Here is a 27248-nt window from a genome sequence, read left to right as displayed (position 1 = left end):
CACCTTCAAGGGTCTCGGCTGGACCCGGCTCTGGGTGGCCAGCCCTGTGCCCGCATTAAGCCTCTTGTTCTCAGTGGGCATGCAGTACAGAGTCCCTGGTCTGGCTCAAGGTCAGGCCCGGATGTCACCATGTCTGTTGCGGGCTCTCCTGGGTCTAGGTCTCTGTGCCCTGGGCTGTGCCCAACCCCAGTTCCCAGGGACACAGGATGCTGGTGGGAAAAGAGCCAGTGAGCTCTTGCTGGGAGCAGGTGTGCTGTGGGGGCAGAGCCGGGCGCCTTCCTGGGAGGCAGGCCTGGGCGGGGCTGGGACATACCCGGTGACCCATCTTCCCACCCGGAGTTTCCACGGGAGCCACCGGATGTGCCCAGGGACACGTGGAGGGGAGGTCCAGGTATGTGTCTCCAGAGTGTGCACCCAAGGGCGAGGGAGGGTATGACTGAGAGTGAGCGGCCTCACCTTTCTGTGCGGGTGTGTGGCCAGTGTGTGAGGCTTCGACTGTGTGACAGCATGTCCCCATGGGACCCCGCAGTGTCTGCCTGCGGTCCCTCATTCCAGGCGCACCGTCAGCCCTGGGTCTTGTCTGTGCAGGGGGAGGGGACGAGGGGAGGGGATGAGGGCGGGGTGAGGCCTGGCCAAGTGCAGCGCTCGGAACAGATGTCACCCCAGCAAACGTGCAGCCTCCTCAGCTATCGTTGCGCCCAGGCACTTCCTGTGGTCAGCTGGCCAGCGGCGCCCCCCCATCCAGCAGCCTTGTCTCTGGGCAGCACACCCCACGGCTTGAGAACCGGCCAGGCAGCTGCACCCACACCGACGCCCACACCCCGGCCCACTTCTGGCTGCCCCGCCTGCCTCCTGGCCTCATCCTGCAGCACCCCCCCCCAGGACCCTCACACCCCCCTGGAGCCTGGCCTCCGCCCTGGCCTTAGGCTGCTTCTCCCTGGTCCAGCACACCGCTCCCTTTCTCCTGCCACACTTTGCCAAGTCCTCACACAACATTAAGTCGAAAACAATTTCAGGCACTCCCAACTCTGAGACAAGTTTTAAAGTAGTGGCAGGATTAACATTCAGCTTCCCAGCCCAGGTCCAGAAGGTGGTCCCTAATGCCTTTACCACTCGCAAACGCCAGTGCAAGTCCCACCAGGCAGAGGAAACTGCTGATCTGTTTCACCTGCGAACACCTGCTTGGATGCGCCCACTTCCCTCCCGACGGGTCCTGTGAGGCCGCACACGTTCTTGCTTGTCTCTGCCCCTTTCGTTAAAATTAAACGTGTAAATCAGCTCATTGCCTTTATCGATCGAGTCCAAAATTACTCATATAAATTACCCTGGGGGGCCTGTCGATCCTGCCAGAATTGAGAGGGCGGTCTCGTCATCAGTAACACCCTCCCGGGGGGAGTGGGCTCCTCCTGTTTCCGGGGAAACCTCTGCACACTTCCTGCCATTCCCCTCCAGCCGGGATTGGAGGTGCGGGCGCCAGGCTGGGCTCCACATCGGGCTTGCCCTGAGTCTCGTCCCCATGGTTGTCTCTGCCCCGCACAGACTGGGGGTGTCCGAGTCCCCGATGCAGGTTTGGAGCAAGACGGGAAGGACACGGGGTCCACCCTTTCCTGCAGCCTGTCTGTGGGGAGCTGTGTGTGCCCTGATCCTGCCACGCTTCAGTGGGAGAGGTGGCGGGCGTTCCGGAGCAGCCATGCACACACCGGGCAGGTCCAGGAGAGCCCAGGTTTCGGAGCCCAGGTCTGTGTGGCTGCTCAGCCGGCAGGAAGGCCCCCTGGGCAGCTGGTTGGAGGGTGGAAACTGAGGAAGCGGGGGAGCGGCGTGGCGGGCAGAGTCACGTGGGTGGGTGACATCCCGCACGAAGGCACCGGCTGGGGCTCTCGGAGCTGGGCCCGAGCACCCCCAGTTCTGCTCTCAGCGTCTACCCACTGCCCCCTGAGCCAGGACATCCCACCGAGGCAGGGCGGCCTCGATTTCTCAGGAGGAAGGGCTCCAGTAGCTCACCTCTGGGAGGCCCGTTGCTTGGGCGGACACTGTGGACACGCCTGCTGTAAGCATCTGCTGTGGGAGCCCCCCACTCTCCGAAGGGCCTGCTCTCGGTCCCTCGAGGGCAGTGGCACCCCCTCATGGCGCCGGGGGCGGCTTCTGTTATATGAATTGGTACGAAGTATGAGAAGCAAATGGCTCTGGGTGCGCACTCGAGAAATGGAAGGAAAGAAATGTCAGTGTGGGCTGTTAAACAGAGTCGAGCTGTGGGCAGGGCCTGGCTGTGTCTTTGTTCCCTCCGCCGCCAGGTACCCACTGCCGCTCACGCACCTCGGCTGCTCAAGATGGGCCAGCAACGTGCAGAGCAGGAGGAGGCAGGACGAGCTCCCTGGGGGACTCGCCTTCCTGGGCTGCAGGCCGTTGGCCCGGCAGTCCCTCTGGGGCAGGGCAGCCTCGGGGGGCCGGGGCAGCAGCAGCTCCACTGTAGCAGGTAAATGGCCAACCTGTCAGAGTGTGCTCTCTCTCTCCCTTCCCCTGTCTCTCTAAAAAAAAAAAAAAAATCAATACATGTATTCTGGACTTCCGCCAAGATGGAGAAGTAGGTGGAGGGTCCACCTCGCCTCTGTGCACAACCAAATCTAAGAACAACTATTTTTAACAGCAGTCACAACCAAGCCACACGGAAAATCGACAATACGGAGTCCAAAGGACAACTAGATACTCGGCTGGACCGGTACGAGGAGCGAGGCCAGAAGCAGAGCAGGTTAGCAAGAAAAAATTCCCAGGGTGGTGCGTGGGGCGCGCAGGCAACCGAGGGCTGATCGCCAGCGAGCTGGCTGCTGGAGCGCACAGGGAATAGGCGCGGTGGGTCGCTCAGTCGCGCGCATTTACGTGCGGAGAAACCAGTGAGAAGGGAAACCCGCGCGGTGCAGCAGGCTCGCAAAATTAGGATCGGATAAGCAAGCCCGAGGCGTTTGAGTGACTGGATGCGCTGGGCTAGCGGAGAGGAACACCATCGCTCCCTCTCTGACCCCGCCCCCACACACAGCGTCACAAACCAGCGACCTGGGTCACCCCGGCCTGGTAAACAACTAAGGCTTCGCTCCGCTCACTAAACAGCACGAATAAACCAAAAATGGCTCTAGAACAACTCAGAGCCCCAGAACCGATAGACCTAAGTGATGAAGAAATAGCCAGTCTTTCAGATGCACAGTTCAAAACACTGGTTATAAAGATCCTTACAGAACTGGTGGATTTTAGTCACAAATTAGAGAAACATATGGAAGCTAAATTAATTGAAATGAATGCTGATACAAAAGATACCAATAGTGATGGAAAGAAAATTGGGACTCAAATCAAGGGAGAGGACCAGACAGAAGAAAAAGATGATCAAGCAGAAAGGAATGAAGAAATAAGAATTCAGAAAAATGAGGAGAGGCTTGGGAAACTCCAGGACATCTTTAAACGTTCCAACATTCGAATTATAGGGGTACCAGAAGGGGGAAAGGCACAACCACCAGTTGAAAAATTATTTGAACAAATAATAAAGGAGAATTTCCCCAAGATGGCAAAGGAAATAGACTTCCGAGAGATCCAGGAAGCTCGGAGAGTCCCGAGGAAGTTGGACCCGGAAGGAACACACCAAGGCACATCATAATTACATTAGCCAAGATTAAAATGAAGGAGAGAATCCTAGAAGCAGCAAGAGATAAGGGAACAGTCACCTACAAAGGAGTTCCCATCAGACTGTCAGCTGATTTCTCAAAAGAGACCTTACAGGCAAGAAGGGGCTGGACAGAGGTATTCCAAGTCATGAAAACCAAAGATCTACAACCAAGATTGCTCTACCCAGCAAAACTTTCATTTAGAATGGAAGGACAGATAAAGTGCTTCTCAGATAAGGTCAAATTCAAGGAGTTCATCATCACCAAGCCCTTACTATATGAAATGTTAAAGGGACTTACCTAAGAAAAAGAAGATAAAAAAGATGAACAGTGAAAGGACAGCAAACTCACAGTTATTAAGAACCACACCTAAAACAAAAGCAAACTAAGAGGATAGCTAGATCAGGAGCAGAACCATAGAAATGAAGATCACAGGGAGGGTTAGCAACAGGGGAGTGGGAGGAGGGGAAGGGGGGAGAAGGTACAGAAAATAAGTAGTATAGACAGTAGATAGAAAATAGATAGGGGGGGAGGGTAAGAATAGTAGGGGAAATACAGAATCTAAAGAATTTGAGACACATGTTCATGAACTAAAGGGGGAAATGGTGGGGGAGGGGTATGCAGGGTGGAGGGGAAGGGAGGGGGGAATAGAGCAAATGTAATGGCATAATCAATAAAAAAATTAAAAAAAAAAAGACGCTAAAAGAAAAAAAATACATGTATTCTCTGGTGAGGATTAAAAGAAGACAAAATTTAGTAAATGATGCTTGTATGCAAGGTGTCTGTCCCCAGAGTGAGGAGATGGGCCAGTGAGCCAGGACGAGTGGAACGGGAACCCTGAGACAGACAGTTGAACGAAGTGGCCAAGCAATGTATAGCCAGATGCAGAAGGTCACCTCCGTGGAGACAACATCAACGCCTTGGTTGGACTTCAGCTCCAGCCCCAGAAAAGCAGCAAAACCAGCCGCAAGGACTGACAACCCCTGCCCTGCCACTGACCTCCAGTGAGACCATGACCCTGAAAGTGCACACCTGGGGCATTGATGGACACCTGCTGAAACCCTCCCTGGAGACCTCACCTAAGATTCCCAAGAGAGATGAAATCTCCAAGACACAGGGCCCAGTGTATAGCTCACTCACTGTGGGGAGCGGCCTGTGCCCACTCCTCCCCCCTGAGATTTGCAGTTGGGAGCTGTGGGCAGCGGCAGTTAATCCCAGGCTGACCCTCTGACTGTCCCCAAAGCCCCGTTTCTCCCACTTCCCAGGAGCTCAGGCAGCCCTGCCTGGCCTCTCCTGTCGCTTCTTCCACACTGAGCCCTTCCTTGTTTCACTGTCCCAGTTTTAATAAATGTACCGGCACAGTCACCTGGACTTGTGTTGCGAATCGTTTCTACATGAAGTCAGGAGCCCGCACACTGCTGGCCAGCCCTGGCCAGCCCCGCTCAGGGCCCGGCCCCTGCCCAGCACCAGGAGCTCTGGTGGCAACGCCATCACTTGAGCCAGTGGTGCTCCAACCAATGGTGCGCCTTCAGGCAGAGAGAGCCCCAAATTCAGTGAAATGGCAGTGCCTGTGGCCTGAACCGTCTTCCTGCCCAGCAGAGCTCACGGTGGCTCACTCCCCCTCTCTTCCTTCTCAGTGTTCCCAGCCTGTCGCCAGCCCAGGACACTCCCCCTGGTGACACAGAGTGCTGTTCTCACGCACCGTGTCAGTTCCTGGGATGAACTTGCCGCCTCGAGGTCCACCTGCTTTCGTAAACTTTCCCAGAGAAGATGGGCTCCAAACCATCACCTGAGGGACAGTCACAGCCAAAGGTCCTCGGGCCCTGGGCCTCCAGGCAGCTTGTTCTCAGGATTCAGAGATTCTCTCGTGTCTGCTGGCTTCTTAAAAATATTAATCAGTCCAAAGTAATCCTTACACCACAGAAGCATGTTTTGGGGCCCAGGGCACACTAGGGGAGGGATGGCAGATGGGGATGTCCTGAGGTGAGCGGGGGTGGGGAGCACATACGGGGCCAAGACTGCCCCGGGGCACCCGTCTCAGGTCCCCATGTAAGTGACCAGCTCCTCGGCCCACTTTGCATGAGCACGTCACCCGGACAGGACACTGGATGCTGTGTCTCCACTCTTTGCGCAAATAGCAGACATTTGTTTCTGTGCATTTAACTGTGCATCCCGTTCATGTCAACCAGTGAGCTGAAAACAAGTGTGTTTCCGTGCCAGAGATGCTGATGACGTTTTAATCTCCATCATAAACAACTTCATAAACAACTTTGGGAAATTGACATCCTAATGTCTTTTGTCACTAGAACATGACATTGTTTTCTAGTGGTTCAACTGTCTCACATTGGGTGTCATTTAAATGTTGTTCACATGGATCATGCACATTCTTGTCGAGGTTGATCTTAGGAATTTTATCTCTTTTGTTGCTGTTGGTGCTTTTCGATTCTGTCTTTAACTTACAATATCTACGTACATATAGAGGATATTTATTTCTGTATACTCCTTCCCCTCACTGTCACAAATTCTGTTATTTGTTATTATTACGTTGCTTCTCATGACTGATCAAGGTAAATAAAATTGTGTTACTTTAGCTATGTAAAAATAGATAAAACTTGGAAGAAATCATGATGAGGTAATGTGATAAGTTAGAAAAACTTTTGTTGGTGGTGAGGTCATTAACGATGAAATAAAATAGGAGCAGGATACTGATTTTTAAGTGAGTTCAGGGTTTGGAGCCCTGGTCTTGTAGAGAGCACAAATGTTTTGTAAGTGAAATGGCGCCCCCTCTAGGTTATCTGAGGAACTCACAATACTGCAAATGTGCGCATTTTCGGTGAGGGAGATTTTTTTTTTAATTGATTATGCCATTACATTTGTTCTATTTCCTTCCCCTCCATTCCCCTCCACCCTGCACACTCCTCCCCCACCATCCCCCCCTTTAGTTCATGAACATGTCTCAAGTTCTTTAGATTCTGTATTTCCCATACTATTCTTGCCCTCCCCCCTATTTTCTATCTACTGTCTATGTTACTTATTTTCTGTACCTTCTCCCCCCTTCTCCTTCTCCCACTCCCCTGTTGCTAACCTTCCATGAGATCTTCATTTCTATGGTTCACTCCTGATCTAGCTGTCCTCTTAATTTGCTTTTGTTTTAGGTGTGGTTGTTGATAACTGTGAGTTTGCTGTCCTTTCACTGTTCATCTTTTTTATCTTCTTTTTCTTAGATAAGTCCCTTTAACATTTCATATAATAAGGGCTTGGTGATGATGAACTCCTTGAATTTGGTCTTATCTGAGAAGCACTTTATCTGTCCTTCCATTCTAAATGAAAGTTTTGCTGGATAGAGCAATCTTGGTTATAGGTCTTTGGTTTTCATGACTTGGAATACCTCTTTCCAGCCCCTTCTTGCCTGGAAGGTCTCTTTTGAGAAATCAGCTGACAGTCTAATGGGAACTCTTTTGTAGGTTACAGTCCCCTTATCTCTTGCTGCTTCTAGGATTCTCTCCTTCATTTTAATCTTGGCTAATGTAATGATGATGTGCCTTGGTGTGTTCCTTCTTGGGTCCAACTTCTTTGGGACTCTCTGAGCTTCCTGGATTTCCTGGAAGTCTATTTCCTTTGCCAGATTGGGGAAGTTCTCCTTTATTATTTGTTCAAATAAGGTTTCCACTCGTGACTGTTCCTCTTCCCCTTCTGGTACCCCTATAATTCGAATGTTGGAACGTTTAAAGATGTCCTGGAGGTTCCTAAGCCTCTCCTCATTTTTTTGAATTCTTGTTTCTTCATTCTTTTCTGTTTGGTCATTTTTTCCTTCCTTCTGGTCTACTCCCTTGATTTGAGTCCCAGTCTCCTTTCCATTACTATTGGTTTCCTGTGCATTTCCCGTCATTTCAATTAGTTTAGCCTTCATATGTTCCTCTAATTTGTGACTAAAATCAACCAGTTCTGTGAGCATCCTGATCACCAGTGTTTTGAACTGTGCATCTGAAAGTTTAGCTATTTCTTCATCACTTAGATTTATCGGCTCTGGGGCTCTGAGCTGTTCTTGGGCCATGTTTTTATCTGCTTGTGCCTGTTACCAATGAGGAGCGGAGCCTTAGTTATTTACCAGGGCGGGGCCACCCAGGTCGCTGGGTTGTGATGCTGTATGTGGGGGCAGGGTCAGAGAGGGAGCAACGGTGGTCCTCTCTGCTGGCCTAGTCCGTCCCACCTCTCACCCCCGCCTGTTTATCTGAGCAGAAATGTGCGAGCCCGCTGCCCTGGGCCACTTGGTCTCAATGCTCGCCTCTTCACTGGTTTATCTGCAGGCAAATGCAGGACGGACCACAGACAGCCAGCCGAGCCTCTTCCCTGTGTCCGCCTGTAGCTGGCCCACACCTGGGATCAGTGCCTTCAGCTGCTTGCGCACCACCCCAGTCGGGGATCTTTTTGGCCACCCCGCTCGGCTGCTGGCTTCGCCCCTCTTAGTGGTTTAGCTGAGTATTTTGTTCTTTTCAGACTCCGTATTGTCGATTTTCTGTGTGGTTGGGTTGCATTTACTGTTGTTAAAACTTTATTGTTTTTAGATTTGGTTGTGCCCAGACGCAAGGGATTTCCACCTACGCCTCCATCTTGGTAGAAGTCCGGTGAGGGAGATTTTAGATGGTGAAGTTTGGAATGTAGAAAGCCAGAGTATTTACTTTTAGTGATGTCACAGAACAGTTATTAAGGAGTGAGGGGTGAGCAATGACAGGAAACCTGTCATCCTCGGCAGCCTGCAGCGCTTCCCCACCGTGACTCAGTCTCCCCAGGTGTGCGGTCCCTTCCACCTGCGCCAGCAGGTGTCCACACAGCCTGGAGGCTTCTCTGCCGGATGCCGGGCCCTTCACTGACGTTTAGGTCTCAGCGTCCACTCCGCTTCTTCCGAGAGAGGTTGTTTTTTCTGATCACTCATTTTTCTATCCTAATATTCTGTTCTGTTTCTTCACAGCAGTTACCTGCCTATAAACTAATGTATTTATTTCCTTATTCCTGTGAGCCGTGCGCCCCGCAAAGGCACATGTGTCTCTCCCACCAGTGTGGGTCCCGTACTGCAAACGAGACACCCATGCCCGGGCCTGACACCGGGGGACGCCTCCCATGTGTTTACCGAGTGAACGCGCTCCCTTCCCCGGGCGAGACCGCTCTCGGGTCCGTGTCCTCCGCGTCCGGGTGGGGCCGCACCTGCCCCGCCCTGTTCTCGGCCTCCCCGCGGTTCTGTCGGTCCGGAAGGTCCTGTGGGTCCCGGAGCCCTTCTCAGACCCAGCCTGATCCCGGTCAGCGTGCCCGTCCCTTCTCTTCCCTCCCAGCGGCCACAGGACCGGGACACGCGGGCAGAGGAGCCCGCGTGGGCAGAGGGGCGTCTGCAGGGCCGCGGGGGCGAAGGTCTCCGGATGGAGAGTGGAGGGGGCGCGGAGATGTCCATCCAGAAATTTCGGGGTCTGCAGGGGAGGAGTGACCAGGACGCTGACCGGTGCGGGGCGCCGAGGCTGCGGGGGTGCAGGCGGGGTGTGGTCCCGGGGTTCGGGGTCAGGGCTCGGTGGGCGAAGCCCAGGTGAGAAGGGCAGGGCGGCGCGCGTCTGGAAGGAGGACCGGCTCTGGGAAGTGGGCGGTACCGACCGGGTAAGAGCGTGAACGCCTGGGTTACGTTGGGTGGAGCGCAGAGAACTGAGGTTTGGGATGCGGACCTGCGGGTGGGCGGAGGTGCCGGAGGACAATAGTCTAGAAGGACAGGTTGGGGGGAAAAGGACGACGGGGCGAGAGACCGGACACGGCCCGCGCGCTCGTACAGTGTGGGGGGCCCCTCTGCCCCGTGGGAAGGAGGAGAGAGCGGAGTGGGGCGGGCCCAGCGCGAACGGGTCTGCGCTCCCGACCTCCGCCTGTAACGACTGGCGGGCGGGTCGCCGGGCTGCGAATTCGCGAAGCAGAGCGGGCGAAGGTTCCGTGGACGCGCTCGGGAAGGCCGTCCAGTTCACCCCTCTCCATCCTGGTTATGAACAGAAGAAAAAATGGGAAAACCGGCGTCGCGGGGCCGAGGTAAAGAGCGAAGGAATCCTCACCTTTTCCGCGGTGTGAGAACGAGGAGAGAGTCCCCACGCGGAGGCTCCGGACGCCTGAACCGGGCCTGGCGCGCACGGGCGGCCTCCGGTCAGCGGGCTCTTTACACGCGCGCTTTGTCTCCAGACCTTTCTTTGGCTGTTCGGGTGCCAGTAGGGAGGGTCAGCGTTCATACATCAGAAATGTCCCTGACGAGACAAATGTCCCTGTCCGAGCGGACGCCGCCCCAGGGGACGGTGCTCACTGCGCTCCGCCAGGGGAAGGGCCGGGATAGAGTTTGGGGACAGTTCTGGTCCCATAAATGACATGATTGGCGGAGAGGGTCTTCTTTGCTGTAGCCACGGTGACCAGTTCTCCCGAAAGACGAAGGTTAACGTTGATATGGTAACAAAATTGGGCGGGTCCCGCATGGTCCTGAGGAATCAAGTAGAAGGTGTCAGAGGATAGAAGGTGTTGCTTCTCCCGCGGTTGTTCAATTTGGGGCCTTTCTTGCCAGGAGTTACTGCGTCTGGAAGTTCTCCGAGCTGGTGCGGTTCTGCGACTTGTCGTTACCGAGTAACTGGGACCACAGCGTTGGTGGCCTTTGTCCTTATTTTCCAGCGGTGAGTGATGTGGAGACTGGGATGCTTCACTTCCTGGGGCTGTAGTTTCCAATCGTGCTTTAGCTATTTTAGGAGAAGTCACGGAATATGTAGATTCATTTCAGTTGGAATTTTTCCAAATTTAATGGGTTTAAGCAGGACTCCTAGGAGGGGGTCCCGCTGAGCTATGAGGTGCGGGCTGCAAGGCCTCTGGGGGGGCAAGGGGGAGTGCCCCAGCCACCTCCACGTCCCAAGTGGCACTTGGACATTCGTGTGGGGTGGTGGCATGTCTCGATGCCCAACAGTCCCCAGCTGATGCCTCCTGGGACCAGGAGGAACAGGTGAGGTGCAGGGCCCATGGATCTGCAGAGGTCTGCTCCTTGTGGAGAACTGTGGCTTTTTAAGGTGTTTGTGTGGAGCAAGTGAGTGAGATTATGTGAGGAGTAGGCTGATGGAACACAGATATAATTGTGTTTTGCTACAAATTATAGAGGAACTAAGGATATTTGAGGCTATTAGTAAACTTTTCTTGTGGAATATTAACAATTGTGCCATAAGTAAATATATCTTTAGAAGTAATTGAATTTGTTTATAAACATCGATCAAAAGAATACTGGTGTAACAGGCAATTCACAATTCCTTATTCTTGGTTTTAATTAGAAACTGAGGTTTTTAAAAATGATTCGGAATTCTAATTAAAGTATACAAAAAAGGCAACAGAGAAAAATGACTGTGTGTAATAGAAAAACAAGATATGTTGCTACTGAATAAGAAGATGTGAAATATGGGCATGCATTTTTCAGAGAAAGGGAATTAATTTCGTCCACAGTGAGAGGAAAAGCAGGACACAGAGTGTGAAAAGGGAAGTGGTAAAGGGTCTGTGAGGGGAAGTTTTTATCCACGGCGAAGCTGAGTACAATGGGAATAAATTTCATTAAGTGAATGAATGTAAATAGGAAAAGCGAGCTGACGTAGAAGCAGAGTTTGTTTCTATTTTACTTTGATAACAGGACAAAGTTTTCCCGAAACATCAGATAAGATAGAGTGAAACATTTTCCACCTGTAAAGCAAAGATACTATGTTTCCTTAAAATGTCTCTGTTTCATATTGTTTTAAACAGGTCTTCGATTACTGAAGAAGACAATCTTCTCAGTCCCAAGAACCAAAGACGTGACAACCACACCTGAACCCACAGCCGACGTGTCTGGACCTGGTCTCTTAGAGTGAGACCCCTTTTCACACTGCTGCACTCCGCCATCTAGTGTTCATCTTTGGAATAGCATCTGAGTTGAGACCAACAGGAAATGCTCGTTTTTGTTGCCACCTTGTGGACATGTTGGGGATAGCAACTTTCTCCCAAGCAGCTGCCCTTATTTTGCAAGGACACTTTGAAGCCCAGCGCACCTCACACCTTCACGGCCTCGATACTTTTTATGTGCCCACGTCTCCGTTCTATGTCTGATGCTCGTCTGCATGTGGGGTTTTTGACTCTCATGTGAATGAAGTTCTTATGCCTGTGTATGTCTCAAATTTGGTTATTTCATTTGGTAATCTGTGTCATACCTGTTGGATTGTAAGACCAGCCCAAAGTTTCTTGAGGTTAGAAAAAGGATTGTTTCTCCGCCATGTAAGCAAACAGATATTTAATAGAAGGTGGATTTGGGGATTACATGTACATCAACATTTACTTAAGTAAGATTTAAGTAAAATAACTGATTCTCAAAACTGAATGATTACGTCAGTGAAATATGGACCAATGGACAAATATACCTTGTGGATATACAACTTCTATTTTAAAGTTTCAAAGGTGGTAATGAGGAGGGCCACCATTTTGCACTTGGTGTGTTGATGTTAAACTGGCTGTTAAGAAAGAGAAGACTGAGAAATTACTTAGAATTGTCACCTCATTTCTTCCTAAGAGGTTTAGTTGCCACAGTTTGGTTTAGGAAGAGAGCTTCAGCACAATCGCCTCAGCTTCAGACAGTAAGACTCCTAGCAAGAGCTTGTTGACCCTCTTCCCATACTCTTTGTGTCTTAAAGTTTTCAGGGTTGCCCAACAAAAATCAACCTGGCAAGTATGCTGCCTTTTCTTCTAAATTACCTGCATGTCCCCCACTTCATCTTTGAAATCTAAGACTCTGTTCTTCCATTTTCCAAAATTCCCCATATACCCAATATTACCTCATTGCATTTGGTATTCATTTAACTAAGAATTCTCTTTGCACATGTATTAAACACTGAATATCTCCTGTTAATATGATTATGTCAATTCAATTATTAGCCCAGCTGCCAGAACTTAGAAGGTAGGACAAGAATGTTTTAATCTCCCACAGGTTTGGTGAGCTGGCCGTGTGACATTCATGGCTGGGACACTAAATTCTGCAAAGTGCAGCCTCTGAGAGATCATAAACTTCTCCCGGCAAAAGTATGTGATTATTCTTTTTTCTGTCAGCCTTTTTGGCCTATTTCTGCAGGGCTTGGTGTAATTTAGCATTTCTGTGAGTTATTTTCCTCCCTTGTACACTTACATTGGCATGAAAATGTACTTGTGAGCCAGCTGCTCGGACTTAGAGAGTCTGGAATGTTCTTTGTTGACTCCTGGTTCTGTTTACATTGTGAGGACTTGGTTCCACTCCTGCATCTGGCAACTGGGCTGAATAGTCCAGCTCCAGCCCTGGAGTCTGGCTGTGGGTTCTGTCACCCAGGTCTGTGGCCTGGGGTAAATCTATGTTTAGCTGTGTGTCTGGAATCTGGGGCCTCTTCGGGTGTGGCTTTGTGTCCAGGGTGGGGGTGTGGGGTCCATGTGCAGCTCTGGCTACAGTGTCTGATGCATAGAACCTGGTGTCCAGGGTTCACTGTCGGTCTTTGGTGTCTGGGGTCTGGCATTCAGGGTCGATGGTCTGGCCTGGGTCATGGGGACAGTTTTGGGATTGGGGCCTGGGTCTGGGGTTCAGCTTTTGGTTCCTGGTGTATTCTGGGGCCCAGGTTCTGGAGTCTAGGGCCTGCGTCTGGTTCTGAGTCTGTCTGTGGCATCTGGTGTCTGTGAACTGATGGTTATTGGCTCCAAGTCAAAGCCAGCAGGAGTTCCAGAGTTGGGGTGTGGGGAAGAAGGAAACTCTATTTGATGCAAATAGCTGCATTTTGGTACTAATGGGTGTGAGTGCAGCATGGCTGTTAGGAAGCTCAGTGTTGTTCCAGGTGAATCATGAAGCAGCCCCTGTGTGGGTCAGCCCAGTGGTGCTGCTGCTTAGTTGTGAAGAGTCTTGGCTGTGAGGGGACCCTGAAGTGAGGCAGCCCCGGGGCAAGTTCCCCCTCAGGCTGTGCTGCCCAGCACTGCTGTGCCCATTCTGGTCTGGTGCTGTCATTTCCTCTCTGCTGGGCTGCATTTGCACACAAAGGAGCCACTTTGGAAAAGGGGCTCCTCTGAGATCAGCCTGGGGGAGCAGAGAAAAGGCCTTGGTGTTGTTTACACAGCAGTCCAGTTATCATTGTCTTAAATTATGCCATGTTTTCCTCTCATCCCTTCTTTTTTTTTTTTTTTAACCCAAACCAAGACTGCCTTTTTGGTGGCAGCTTACTTGAATTATACAGAAAAATAAAAATGAATTCTAAATCCTACCCAAACAAGTAATAACTGCTATTGTTTTAAGTACATACCGTTCCAGACATCTCTCCTTGCCTATTTCCATTCTTCTGCTTTCTCTGGATTTAATTTATTATTCTTGGCTTGTAATATGGATGCAAAACTTGTGAATGTTCAGCTGTCTCCCCCTAATGTGCAGATTTATCACTACATTTTCCCATAGGTATTCAATGTATCATTTTCATTATTCAGTTTCAATTATTTGTTACTCCAATGGTGATTCATTCTGAGGGTTATTTAGACGTGTGTTTCATCATTTTTTTTCTTTACAGGAGAATGCAAACGTGGTTCCCAGTACGACAAAGTATGCAGCCAAGGCCCCCACATTTGGGGAAATTGCGGGGGTCAGCACATCCTGCGTGATCACGGGATTTCCCCTGGCAGGTAAGTATATTATTTCATAACTTTCATTTTTCGTATATTTTATTTATTTATTTTTAGAGAGGGGGGAGGGAAGGAGAAAGAGTGGGAGAGAAATATCAATGTGTGGTTGCCTCTCATGTGTCCCCTACTGGGGACCTGGCCTGCAACCCAGGCATGTGCCCTGCCTGGGAATTGAACCGGCGACCCTTTGGTTCGCAGGCCTATGCTCAATCCACTGAGCTACACCAGCCAGGGCTATTTCATAACTTTTAAATGTAAGAACTTTCTAGTTACCTTTTATAACTGATATCTAGGTTAACTACAATGAGAGCAAGAAACATACTTCATGTAATTTCAATCCTTTGAATTTTTTGGAAACTTGCTTTATTACAATATGGTCAATGTAAAAAATGTTCCAAGCAGATTCATCTCTTCTGCCATCTCGTGGTCATTTTGGGAATAACACCTTAGGGCAGGTCGGCAGGAAAATTTGTGTATAGTCGGTTAGCTGTGACTGTTGAATCCAATTTGCTGCTCATGGTGTTTCTTACCTTCTTACTAAATTTTGTGAGGTGGTCTCTTGTTTCTGAAAGAGGTATGCGCTACCCCTGATGAGAGAGGTTTGTTAAATCTATTATGATTATAAGTTTTTCTTTGTGTCTCTGTTCTATATATTTAAGTGTATGACATTGTTTATGGATTTGGATCTTCCTGGTCAATTAAACTCATTGATATGAAGTGCCCTTCATCTCTAGTCATGCTTTTTACCGTGAAGTCCACTGCATGTTAGTATGTAATTTTCATGTGGTTTATGTTTGCATAGTAGAGGGTGGGGCAAAATTAGGTTTAGAGTTCTGAATACGAGAAACAATGTTTGTTGTTGTCCTATTACTTAATAACTATGACATTTTCTATGTGAACAACTATAAAGCTGCTTCTGCAACAACCTGTGTATCTTTTCTCATTCTTTCACTTTGGATCTTCTTTCACCCCATGTTTTAGGTAATTCATATTTTCTCCCAGTTTGTGTCTTTTCTTTTTATTGTGTGAACAAGTTCTTTTTCAGAGTTGTCTTTAATTTTGTAAAGTATATGTTATTAGTGCATTTCTTCCTTACACTGCATGTCCACAAGTATACCTGATTCCTGGCTGGTTTTGTTTAAATGGACCACTAAAAATCCAACCTACAGATGAAGGGGCGGGGCCTGCCTAAGGTCAGAGCCGGGACTGGGCTGGAGGTGAGAGAGGGACAAGCCACAGAGGTGGGTGGGGCTGGGAGGGGGCCATATTTAGGCGGGCAGGGTGAGGGGTGGGCAGTTCTGGGGGAGAGATGAACAGCTACCCAGACTGGAGGTTAGGCGCTGCGGGCTGCTGGTCTCTGTGGTCACGAGGTGATGCTCACAGCCTAACGTGATGCAAGCAATGAAGCCCCGGGGCAGCAGGTGAGCTGCGAGGGGGCTATGAGGTGAGGGAGTTGGGGGACAGATACAGCCACCCTGTGGGGAGCAGGGAAGGGGGACCAGACTTTCTGGGGCACATGTCTCGGGTCCCAATTTAACTGACTGCTTCCTGTTGGATGACTTTTCTATATTTATCTGGATATTTCTGTTGTAGATAACTTTGGTAAATGGGTATAGAAAGATAGCTATTTTTTAATCCCACAACAAGATGATATTTTTCATATGTTCGAGTTTCTGTTATTGTGTAGCAATTTCCAATTTTGTTTGTAAAGATCCTGTACATTGTTGTGAAGTTTATTCTGAGGGGGTTTTTTTTTCCCGAGGGTTTTTTTTACCTGTTTTGTTGCAATTGAGTCTTATTAAAAAAAATTATATAATTAATGTACTTTTTCTACATGTTTCTGCATGTTATTTCTCCATTTGTACTAAATTCTATTTGTGATACTTTTCAGTTGATTCTCATGAGTTATGAAGGTAAACATGCTCTCATGCAATAATGATCATTACATGGTTGTAGGTGTAGGTGACCTAGAAATAGTTAAAGCTTGAGTAAAAACAGGAAGAAGTGAGGTAATGTGAGGAGCTAGAAAAATTCTCTTTGTTAGTTATAAATATATTAATGACTCAACAAAAGAGTAACATCATTCTTAATACTTTAAATGAGTTTAGGGCTTGGAACCATGGTTCTAGAAATCTCAAGTATTTTGTTACAGGAAATGTGCCTCTGGTAGTAATCTGAGGAACACAGAATGTAGCAAATGTCAACATTTTCAAAGAGGAAAACTTGAGGTGGTCAAATCTGGAATCTAAAAGAGGAAGATTACTTGTTCTAAGTATCACTATGAAACAGTTATTAAAGTGACTTATGAGCTATGGAAAGAAGCAGGGATCCTCAGATAACTACTCTGTGTAGTCAGAGTGTGATGCGGTCTCCTAAGTGGACAGATCTTCCTTTGCCTCCTGACCTATTGCCCAGGACGCTTCTCCCCAGTGTTGGCAAGATGGTCCGCATTTTTTGTTCTTTAAGCTTCAGCTTCCATGCTGCCTGTTCCAAGAAAGGCAGCCTTTCAGATCTAGGATGCAAAGGGACATGCTGTTTGTATTCTAAGGGAATCTTCATGATACACAGCAGGGTTTGTCATTCTCAGCACCAGGGATGTTTTGGGCCACATGATTCATCCTCCTGGGGGATTGTCCTCTGCATTGTAGGTGCTTAGTAGCATCCATACCTCTATCCACCGTCAACACTCTCCCTTCCCTTCCCCTCAGGACAATCTAAAATGACTCAGTGCATTGCCTAAGTCCTCTTGGGGGCAAAAATCACCTTTGGTTGAGAAAGAGTTTGAAGCTTTTATCATTTTTGAAACTAGAAAGATCCCGGTCTAGTATGCAGTATTTTTATTATTTTTCTATGCAAATTATTTTCCACTACAATTGTGATTTATTTTGGAAAGGTATTTAGAAGTGTATTTTAAAACACCTAAATATAGGGACTTTGTAGTTACCTTGTGACTGGCTTTCAGATTAATGGCAAAGAGAGCAATAAACATAGTTTGTGAGACATTTGTTGAAACCTGCTTTATAACTAAATATAGTCAGTTTTTAAAAAGTTCCAAGTGTGCTTGAAAAGCATTTTCAATTTACTTTGTTGCTGCTTACTTAAACAATGAGAAAACATTTACTGAAAATTTTACCCCAAGAGTTAAAAAGAACTACTATCATTTTATGTATATACACTTGCAGATAGATCAACGTGAACGTTTCTGTCTACTTTCTCTGGATTTCATTTACTATTTTAGGTTATAAGTATGGGCACAAAAGTTGTATATTTTCAGCTTTTATTTTTGCTACTGTGTGTTTAAGGGTGAAGATGTTTTTCATAGGTTTTGGTATGAAGTTTCTTTACCCCATTCAGTTTATTTTGTAATTCAAATTGTTTTATTTTTGTGGTTATTTAGAAGTGTATTACATAACTACCAAATATAAGGACTTTCCCGTCACTCAGTTTTAGTGAATTCTAGCTTCAGTACAATAGGAGCACTTAGAGAAACATATAGTATATACTTTCAACGCTGCGTTGCTTGTTGAAACTGGCTTTATATTGGCTTGGCCAAAAAATAAAAACTTTGGAGAAGATGGAATTTTGAAGATGCCTGAAAGACTGCAGAAGGTAGTGGAACAAAACAATACATTGTTCAATGACATTATCCGTGAAAACACAAAACATCTCTTTCACGGTGTCTTTACCTAAAAACCGAATGAACCCTTTGGCCAAGCAAATAGTAAAATGTTCCAAGTGTGCATCTCTGCTGCCATCTCGTGGGCCTTTGGGGAATAGCATGTTAGTGGTAGGTCAGCAGGAAAATTGGTGGGCTATAGTAGAATATCAATAAATGTTGATTGTAATGTTATTTAGACCTGTATTTAGTAAATATCAGGAGTATCTAGTTACCTTTCATTTATGATTTCTGTGTTAATAGCCATGACAGAAAGAAACATACTGTATATAATAATTTCAGTCCTTTGAAATTTGTTGAAACTTGCTTTATAGCTCATTATAATCACTTAGAAAAATGTCCTAAGTGTGGCTCTTTGCTGCCATCTCATATGCAACCTGCGGATAACACTTAGTGCAGGCCGGCAGGAAAGGTGGTCAGCTGCGGTGAATGATGTACAAATGTTGAATGGAATGGTACTTAGTCACGGACATTATTACTTTTATATAAATGACTTTGTAGTTCATTTTTCCTTCTCTCCCCCATGTACAACAGCAGTGTCTTTATGTCAGGTAACTGGGCGTCCTTTGTGAACCAGACCTGTGTTCATGTTTCCGCTGTGTCCGCGTGTTTGTGGTCCAGTGTCCCGTGGGTGTCACATCCTGGCAGTTTCTATATCTCTCCCATGTCCACATCCCCACCACGCTAATGTCCCAGCCTCGCTGAAGTCAGGATTGTGTCTAGGTCCCCTCTGCCTTGGTGTCCTGGCTGTGCTGCCGTCCTGTGTGTGTGTGTGTGTGTGTGTGTGTGTGTCCCTTCCACATCACTGTCCCGTCTGCGTCGATGTAGAGGTCATTGTCAGCCTTGAAGTCCTGGCTGCACCACTGGCCCACCTGCATGGATGTCCTGGCTGCTTTGCTCCCTTCTCCACACTGATGTCTCAGCCGTGCCATTTCCCTGTCCCTCAGTGATGAGCGGCGGGGTCCTTATGTATCATGGTCCTGCCTGTGTGGCGGTGGCTCTCCTCCTGGTTGGGGCCGCATCATCACCTGCCTTGTATCCGTGGGCCCCGCTGCCCTCTGCTGGCTGCAGACAGAGGATGACAGTCCCCTGCACTGGACAGGGACACTCAGTCCCTGTGGGCGGGCAAGGCCCTCCTGGCAGCTGGTAGCTCTCTCAGGCTGTGTCTGCTGCTGTCGCCACAAGATTTAACAATTTAAGCAAAGTAACCTATTCTCAACTGAATGATTATGTTAATGAAATTTGGAAAAATTTATTACTTTAGCTTTGTGTCCTATAGTTTGTAGGATTGCCTAACAAAAAGTAACATTCCACCAATGCTGCACTTTTCATAAATTACCTGCCTATCACCGATTTTACCGCTATAAGATCCTGTTTCCCCAGACTCCCAAAGGTCCTATGTACCTGATATCACCTCATTGTCTGGTATTCCTTTGTACTCATGCACATATTAAATGTTGAATATCTCGTATTGGTCTGATTACGTTATTTTGATTATGATCCCGCAGGTGTTAAAGCTGCAAGGTTTGTGGAAAATAATTTTTATCCCCCACAATTCTGAAAGCCGGGGGTGTGGGGTGAATGGTGACACAGTGCCAACTCCTGGACCTGTTGCAGCTGAGGGACCATGGACGTCTGCCCTCCAAGGTCAGCGTCCTTTTTGTTCACTCTGTCTTTTGGCCCATTGCTGCTGGGTTTGGCAGGATTTTGAAGTTTGCATTTGGAGAGACATGGGTTTTATCTTATTGAATCACAGGGTTGTTTACAATGGGAAGATCCGGTTCACCTCCTGCCTCTGGCCTCTGGCAACGGGTGCCCGGTGTCTGGCTCCAACTCCAAATTCTGGGCATGGCGTCCTGGTTAGAGACCAGCATCCTGTGTCCAGGGTCTGTGCTTCAGAGTCAAAATGTATTCAGTTGTGGGTCTACAGTCTTGCACCTCTTAGCGTGTGGTTTTGTGTCCTGGGTTCACATGTGAGATTCATGTGTAGATGAAGGTTTTGGTTCTGGTGAATGGAATCTGGCATTAAGAGTCCAATGTCAGTCCCTGGCATCTGTCTTTGACCTTTGGACCTCATGGTCTGGCTCAGGTGAGGGCACATGGCTTTGGGTTTGGGGCTTTGGGCCTGGAGTCCAGGTTTTGCTTTGGGTCCACTCCAGGGTGCAGGTTTTGAAGTCAAAGGTCGATGTCCAGGATCTTGAGTTTGGCTCTGGTGTCTGGTGTCTGTCAACAGATGATCATTGTGTCAAATTCAGTGCCAGTGTGAGTCCCCAAGTGTATGGAGTTGAGGCAGGTTAGTAAAAAAGGTGGGAAAATACCTTGGCAAGTAGAATGGGAAAAAGTGAGTTTGATAGCTAAATAAGGACAATGATTTACAGCGAGGTAATAAATCTGAGGATCTTACCTTCCCTGAGTAAGGACGTTGTAGAGCAAATGGTTCAGACATTGCAGACCACACAGGGGAAGACCCACCTCAGTCCCAGCCCTTCTCTGGTGACTTTTCTGAAGCAGAAATTCACCAGGGAAGGATCCTGATCACTCTGTGTGCTTGCTTTGTTGCATGAGCACATCAAGGGCAGCCCTGGAAGGCTGAGTGTTCTGTGGAGATAACTCTTCTAAGACCTCCTCTAAAGTCCTCAATGTTATAAAACAGGTAAAACCTTAAAGCAAAGGACCCGGCATGCACTGTGAGTTGAGCACACATACACCTTCCCTTCTCTTCTTTCCTTAGCTGAGTATCTTTGCAGTTGCCCCATGGGTCTCAAAGATCAGGTGCATCTTGGCAGCGTTGATGTCCCTCCTGTGTCCACGTCCAGGGCACAGGACGTGGCCCTGGACCACATCCGTTCATCCAGGGCAGATGTGAACTGAGGACAGACCATGTTGTGGCAGGCAGGAGACAGGTGACATACTCAAAGTATCCTGATCAGGCTTCGAGAATCATTGGCACCAGCTTGGTTATGTTAATCACGTTGACACTTGGGCTCCACAGAGGTAAAGCCGGGTGGCGGGGGACACTTTCTGACCACATTTCCGCATGTAGTTCTTCACCGAAACACAGGGGTAATGTTTTATTTCCATGAAGATTGTGGGGCAGAGGAAGGATGAATCCTTGCTATTTGAGAATAACGTGGAACAGGAGAGATTGTGACCAAACAAAGGAAACATCTCCAAGCAGCCCCTGCAAAGGGCAGTCTTCATCCAGAGGAGGTCATGTTGACCTTGTGGTGGATTCAGGAGGGGGTCCTGCAGTGGGAGCTCCTTGCTGAAAGCCAGCAGGGGACTTGCAATAAGTACTGCTCCTTGTCAGACCAACCGAAAACTCTGTGGAAGGAAAAGAGTATGGAATCTGTCAGAAGACATGTAAGCTTCAGGACAAGCTGAGAGTGCACGTTTCTCTGTGATGACCAGGGGTAAATGGTTCCAATGTGGCCGCACAGTCGTGATTCATCCGCAGTACTCACCAGACCTTGCACCTTCACATGGCTTTTTAGTTTGGTCTTTCTGAAAAAAAAATTTAAGGATTCTATTTATCTTTAGAGGAAAGGGGAGGAGAGAGGGAGAGAAAGATGAGTGTGTAGTTGCTTATCGTGCATCCCCTGCTGGGAACTGGCCTGCAACCCAGGCATGTGCCCTGACTGGGAATTGAATTACAATTCTTTGGTTTGCAGGCCCGCGCTCAATCCACTGAGTTACACCAGCCAGGGCTGGTCTTTCTGAAAGCTTGTTAGTGGAGAGAAATTTCCATTCCCTGGAAGATTGCAGAAGGCACCTGGAAGAGTTCTCTGCTCTGAGAGAGAACAATGTTGTGGGATTGATGGAATGGTGAAGCTGCATGAAAAGTTGCAGAGGGCAGTGGAACAAAACAGCTACCATGTTTCCTAGTCACGTTGTTGAGGAGAAATTAAAAACGTGCTTGTCATTGTATCTAACAGTAAATGCCATGGAATCTTTCAGCCAAGCCATTAGTGGGATATAGGTTCCAGGTGTTGGCTCTCTTCTGCTCTCTCGTGGCCAATTTTGGGAATGACACCTTACTCCAGGTCAGCGGAAAGAGTGGTTGATTCCACTGGAATATCAGTGGATTTTGATAGTAGTGTAATTTAAAAGCGCAATTGAAAACGTCCACATGTCAAGACTGTCCAGTTACCTTGCAGCTGGTCTCCAGATATTGGCTAATGGAGCAATTAGCGTGTTTTATGTGACGTTTCTTGGAGCTGGCTTTGTAGCAGAATAGAAGCAGGTTTTTAAAAGTGCCAAATGTGCTTGGATATTACTTGTAATTTGCTTTGTTGCAGCTTCCTGAAATAACACAGAAGTCAAATTTATTTGAAATTCTCCACCAAGAGGTAAAAGAAAGTAAAATACGAGCGCTCTCATTGTACGTATGTGCCCCCTCAGGACACGTGTATCACCCGTTTCCTCCACTTTGCCTGGACTTCGTTTACTATTTTAGGTTCCTCTTAGGGGTAAAAAGAGAAGGAAACTTTCTGTGAAGCCAACGTTCCAAGTGTCGGTCTCTGCTGCCATCTGGTGGTCATTTTTGTGAATGACATTGTGGTTGATCAATGTCAGCGCTGTCCAGTTACCTTGTGACTGCAGCTTAAAGGGCAAAAGGGAGTTATGAATGTCATGTGATGTTTCTTGGAATTGGCTTTGTAGTGTACTAAGGTCAAGGTTTGACAACTTGCATATGCGCTCAAAAATTATTTGTAATTTGATTTGTCTCTTGCGACTTCCTTAAACAATGAGAAGAGGAAAGTTTATTCTGTATTCTCTACCATGGTGTAAAATATAAAATAAAATACATAAATAAAATTAAAGTGTCACCATTTTGTGTATGTGGCCTTAGGGACATGTCTTCGACCTCTTTTTTTTTTCTGGATGTCTTTTTCTATTTTAGTTTCCTCATATGGGTGCAAAAACTGGTACATTTCTTGTTTCTACCGTGTGTATTTCTGAGTGAAAATCTCTTCCTCAAGTTTTAGTATGTAGTATGTTGAGCATATTTCAGTTAAAGTTATTTTGTATCTCAAATGGTGGTTCATTTTGGAGATTATTTAGGTGTCTGTTTCATGAATACCAAACAATAGAACTTTCCAGTCACCTACTTTCAGTGAATTCTAGCTTAAGTGCTATGAGAGCAAAAAACTCGCTGTGTATGATATCCGTGCTGGGATGCTGGTTGAAGCCTGCTTTATCCTGGGGGGGGCAAAAAGTCAGTTGGGTTCCTCACCACCCCTGCCTTCACTTTCCCATCACGTGGACTCTGGTTCACGTATTTGTCTGTAACTTCATTTGAAACCCTTTGGTTAAACTGTATCATGACAGATGTACCGTCAGCGTGCATTTAAAAAAACCTCATCAGAACTGTTGAGTGTGTGGACATTTTCATATTGAAGATGGATGAACAGAAGTAATCTTTTCAATACATTACACTTTGGCATATCAAGAGGGTTAAATGGCAGTCGAATGGAATACCAGATTCGTGGCATGTACAATAAAGTAGTGTGATGGCTTGAACATGTCAGAGTGGTTTGCGAAGTTTCTCGTTGGAGATTTCTCATGTGAGGGCTCCCCACACATCGGATGGACCAGTCACAGTTGACAGCCATCCAGTCCAGACATTAATGAAGGACAGACCACACGGGAGACAGGCGACATACTCAGAAAACCCAAATCAAGCATTGAAAATAATTTCCCCCGGTAAGGTTACATTAATCTATTTGATGTTTGGGTTCCACAGTAGTTAACTGGGGAGGAGGGGGGAACCCTTCCTGACCACATTTCCACATGAGATTCTCTACTGAAATGCAAAAAAAACCTTTCCATTTCCAAGATAAATCATGGAGAGGAGGGATGAATCATTGATATTTGACATTTATATGGAACGGGAGAGATGGTGGGCACAGGAAGGGACCCACCAGCAGCCCCTCTGAAGTGTGGTCTGCATCCAGAGAAGGCGATGCTGTGGACATGGTGGGATCACTAGGGAGTCCTGGAGTAGGAGCTCCTCGCTGGAACCCAGGTGGTTACTTCCAAAGTACTGCTCCCCATTGGACCAATGGAACTCACTGCCCCAGGGAAAGAGTCCTGAATTTGTCAGCAGAAGATGTAATCTTCCATCAGGATAAGGTGAGAGTGCTTATTTATCTTTGGTGACCAGGGGAAAGCAGTTCCAGCCTGGCTGAGCAGTCCCGACTCATCCACAAGACTCATAAGACATTGCACCCTCGGATTGCCAGTTATTTCAGCAGCCTTTCCTAAATTCTCTTAGTGGAGAAAAATTTCCGGACCGTGGAAGACTGCAAAAGGCACCTGGAAGAGTTCTGTGCTCTAAAAGATAACAATGTTGTGAGCAGATGGAATGTTGAAGTTGGCTGAACGATAGCAAAGGGCAGTTTCATTAAACAGTGAAACTGATGTCCGGTCACATTGTGGAGGAAAATGAAAAAAAAAACAACAACAAAAAAAGTGCTTGCCATTGCATATTACCAGAAAAACCGAAGGAACTTTGTGGCCAAGTGGATAGTACAGTATGTGTTCCAAGTGTCGGTCTCTGCTGCCATCTTGTGGCCATTTTCAGGAATTACACCTTAGTGCCAGTCAACAGGAAAAGGTTGATTTCAGTGGAATTTCAATGACTTTTGTTAGTAGTGTAAGTTAGAAGCGAATTTGAAGATGTTCAATTGCCAGGACTGTCCAGGTACTTTGAAACTGGTCTCCAGACATCAGCCAAAGGAGCAATAAGTGTGTTTTATGTGACATTTCTTGGAACTGGTTTTGTAGAGGAATAGAGGCAGGCTTTTACAAGTGCCAAGTTTGCTTGAACATCGTTTGTAATTTGCGTTGTCTGTTGCAGCTTCCTTAAATAACATAGAGTTCAAGTTGATTTAAAATTCTCCATCAGGAGGTAAAACACTAAAGTAAAATACAAGCACTCTCATTTTATGTATATGTCCCTCTGGACGTCTCTACAGGCCCGTTTCCTCCACTTTGCCTGGACTTTGTGTACTATCTTAAGTTTCTCTTGCGTGTAAAAAGTGAAGGAACCTTTCCTTGAAGCAAATAATAGAATGTGTTCCAAGTGTGTGCGTCTCTGCTGCCATCTCGTGGGCATTCTGGTGAATGGCACCTTAGTGCAGGTCAGCAGGAAAAGTGGGTGATTGCAGTGGAATGTCAATGACTATGGATGACAGTGGTATTCACAAGCGTATTTGAAAATGTCTAAATGTCAGCACTGTCTAGTCATCTTGTGACTGGTTTGCAGGTTAAAGGCAAAGGGAGCAAGGAATGTGTTTTATGTGATGTTTCTTGGAACTGGTTCTGTAGCGTAGTAGAGTCAGGTTTTGACAAGTTGCAGGTGTGCTTGAAAATTATTTGTCATTGTTTTGTCTATTGCAGCTTCCTTAAAAACTGAAGAGGTAAAATTTGTACATAATTCTGTCCCAGGGGGTACAAAAGAAAGCAAAGTAAAATATCAGCACCATCAGTGTGCGTATGGTTGTTTCCTCCACTTTGCCTGGACTTCGTTTACCATTTTAGATTCCTTGTATGGGTGCAAGCCTTGTCCCTTTCCAGCTTCTAACCTGCACATTCCAGAATGAAGATTTCTTTCTCAAGAGTTGGTAACTGGCATCTTTAGCATCATTCAGGTCAAGTAATTGTGTAATTCAAAGGGTGGTTCATTTGGGAGTTCTGTAGGAGTCTGTTTCAGCAGTCCCGAACAACAGAAGTTTCTCCTCATCCATTCTCTGTGAATGCTGCTTAAGTGCTATGAGAGCAAAAACATACTGTACAGGATTTGGAAGCGGCGATACTGATCGAACCTTGCCTTAAATGGGGTTGGCCAAAAAGCCTATTCAGACCCCACCCCCACTGCCACTGACGCCCCCACCACACCATCACCTGGCTCCGGTTGCCCATACTTGCCTTTATCGTCGTTCAAAACTGTTTTGTTAGACTGTGTGAGACAGCTGTCTTAACGGTGTGTGATTTTAAAAATGTCCTCACAAGTGGTGAGTGTGTGTGTGGCCCTTTTCACACTGAAGGCACAGGAATGTAAGCAACATTTTGGGCCCCTTAGGCCTGCTATTTAAAGAAAGGCACACGTGCAACTGTGAGGCCAGACAAGGTTTGTGGTGTGTATGGAGAAGGCGCTGTGACTGACAGAATGCATCAAAAGGGGATTGTGAAGTTTCATGCCGGAGATTTCTCATGCACAGTTGCCCCATGGGTCTCATAGAGCAGGTGCAGTGGAGAGTCACAAACAGCAGACATCAGATGAGGACAGAGCACATTGTGGCACATGGGAGACAGGCAACATGTTCGAAGTGTCCTAATCAGACTTCGAGAATCACTTGCACCAGCATGGTTACATTACTCTTGTTGATGCTTGGGCTCTGCAGAAGTTAAGTGGGATAGTGGGGGATGCTTCCTGATCGCATTTCTACATGCAGTTCTGCACTGAAACACGAGGAAAACGTAGTGTTTCCATGAAGACTGTGCATCAGGGGAGGATGAATCATTGCTACTTGAGAATAATGTGGAACAGGAGAGATTATGGCCAAACAAAGGAACCACTACTAGCCCCTCCAAAGGGCAGTCTTCATCCAAAGGAGGTGATGATGCCCTGGTGGTGGATTCTGGAGGGGGTCCTGCGGTGGGAGCTCCTTGCAGGAAGCCAGCAGCTTATTGGCAACAAGTTCTGCTCCAGGTCAGACCAACTGAAAGCTCCACTGGAGGAAAAGACTCTGGAATTTGTCAGTAGAAGACACAGGGTCTTCAGGATGAGGAGAGAGCGCACGTTTCTCTGTGGTGACCAGGGGAAAATGGTTCCAGCCTGGCTGCGCAGTCATGATTCATCCACAGTGCTCACCAGCTCCTGTACCTTTGCATGGCCATGTAGTTCATCTCTCTGAATTTTTCTTCATGGAGAGAAATTTCCATTCTCTGGAATACTGTAGAAGGCACCTGAAAGAGTTCTCAGCTCCGAAAGAGAACAATGTTGTGCGGCAATGGAATGGTGAAGTGTGCAATGTGGCAGGGGGCGGTGGAACAGAATGGTGATGATGTTGTGTGGTCACGTTGTTGGGGGAAAATGAAAAGTGTGCCTGCCATTGCACACTTCTCAGAGTAAAATGTGAAGGAACCTTTCATCCCAGCCATTAGTGGGATACATGTTCCATGTTGGTCTCTGCTGCCACCTCGTGGCCTCTGAGGGAATGACATCTTAGTGTAGG

General features: G+C 47.4%; 1 long non-coding RNA gene across 3 annotated transcripts in view; it reads left to right on the top strand.

The window, feature by feature from the left end:
* The window catches only part of LOC119043753 (uncharacterized), a 70251-nt gene that overhangs the window by 7144 nt on the left and 35859 nt on the right, over nucleotides 1–27248 (top strand). Inside the window, exons 1-6 of one of the 3 annotated variants that reach the window (XR_008390045.1) lie at nucleotides 1546–1737; nucleotides 2292–2473; nucleotides 2645–2746; nucleotides 10219–10324; nucleotides 11424–11821; nucleotides 14219–14330. This is a non-coding gene — a long non-coding RNA (uncharacterized LOC119043753). Of the gene's footprint in view, nucleotides 1–1545; nucleotides 2474–2644; nucleotides 2747–10218; nucleotides 10325–11423; nucleotides 11822–14218; nucleotides 14331–27248 lie in introns of those variants that run through there. The other 2 variants (XR_008390043.1, XR_008390044.1) reach the window with 2 other exon arrangements.

This window comes from Artibeus jamaicensis, unplaced genomic scaffold (assembly GCF_021234435.1).
Source record: "Artibeus jamaicensis isolate MK-2021 breed Jamaican fruit bat unplaced genomic scaffold, CSHL_Jam_final scaffold_3151, whole genome shotgun sequence".
NCBI classification, from domain to species: domain Eukaryota; kingdom Metazoa; phylum Chordata; class Mammalia; order Chiroptera; family Phyllostomidae; genus Artibeus; species Artibeus jamaicensis.
This window is presented reverse-complemented; position numbering and strand designations above follow the sequence as displayed.